Raw genomic sequence first — 1,672 nt, 5'->3', positions numbered from 1 at the left:
CTCATTCAAATATCGAACTGGACCACCTTTCAAACTTTCTTTACCTGGTTGATTGAATGTTGAAAATGGTGGTGTCGAAGGATCTGTATTGTCTCCATCATCATGCCTATTAAGTCGGCTTCTCAAACATGGTACATCATGTTCAAAATAATATGAACAAAAATAAGAGGTATCTTTAGCCAAATAAGCCTCACATATTGATCCCTCAATCCGGGATCTGTTTTTTATGGTCCGTTTACATTTGTCAATAGTCCTGCATAGTATGATCTTTTAGATGAAATAATGATCAGTTAAAATACATGAAGGTAAATGTTAAAAGTCAATACCTCTCAAATAGATACATCCATCGACACTGAACAGGCCCTCCAAGTCGTGCCTCTCGCACAAGGTGAATTAAAAGATGCTCCATAATATAAAAAAAATAGGATGAAAAATTTTGGCCAACTTGTTTAAGGTTAAGCGAATGTTGATATCCATCAAAGATAGGTTCTCCTCCCTTAATGTGTTAGAACATAAATCTTTGAAAAATAAGCTTATCTCTGTTATGGGCTTCCAAATTCTATCGGGCAATGCACAAAATGCAATAGGCATCAATGACTCCATGAAAATGTGACAGTCATGGCTCTTCATAGAGGTCAACTTTCCTTCCTTCATGTCTACATACCTAGACAAATTTGACGCATATCCATCTGGTATTCTCAAATTGTTAACCCAATCATAAATCACTCTTCTATCCTCCAAAGTGAATTTGTAACTGGCCTTGGGCTTCTGAATCTTATTGTTTAAGTATGTCAGGTACAACTCACTGCGCCAACAATACTCCTTTAAGTCCATCATGGCCTTCAAGTTATCTTTTATTTTGTTACTTACATCCATCACAGTACTAAACAAGTTGTCGAAGAAGTTTTTCTCAATATGCATGGGATCCAGAATATGAGGCAAAAGATTATCCTTCCAATAATCTAACTCCCAAAATATGCTTCGTTTAGTCCAGTTATGTGTAACACCATAACCAGGTATCCTGGTTGGTAGAGACTCTGTTACCTTAGGCAGATTCCTCACTCTATCCCAAATTTCTTCTCGCAACAAAATTGGTGATGGCTCCTCAAAATCAGTCTTTTCTTCATAAAATCACTAGTATTTCTCCTAAACTCATGTTGCATTGGCAAGAATCGACGGTGACAGTCAAACCCTGAGTTCTTACCCCCATGTTTCAAAGTGAATACTTTTGTGTCTTCCACACAATAAGGGCAAGCTAACTTGCCCGCAGTCGACCACCCAGACATCATTCCATAAGAAGGAAAGTCATTTATAGTCCACATCAAAGTAGCACACAATCTAAAGTTTTGTTTCATTGATACATCATATGTTTCCACACCTTCATGTCACAATAAGTTCAACTCATCAATCAGTAGTTGCAGATACACATCAATCAAAATTTTTGGATTGCGAGGACCTAGGATTATTCAAGTTAGAAATATATACTGACTCGTCATACACAATTCAAGCGGGAGATTATAAGGAGTCACAAACACCGGCCAACATGAATATAGTGTAGCTAAGACAGAAAATTGATTGAATCCATCAGTAGATAATCTCAACCTAATGTTTCTTGGTTCACTAGCAAAATCCGGATACACACTATCAAAATGCTTCCATGCTTCTCCATCTA

This window comes from Capsicum annuum, chromosome 8 (assembly GCF_002878395.1).
Source record: "Capsicum annuum cultivar UCD-10X-F1 chromosome 8, UCD10Xv1.1, whole genome shotgun sequence".
NCBI classification, from domain to species: domain Eukaryota; kingdom Viridiplantae; phylum Streptophyta; class Magnoliopsida; order Solanales; family Solanaceae; genus Capsicum; species Capsicum annuum.
Note: the sequence above shows the minus strand (reverse complement) of the source record.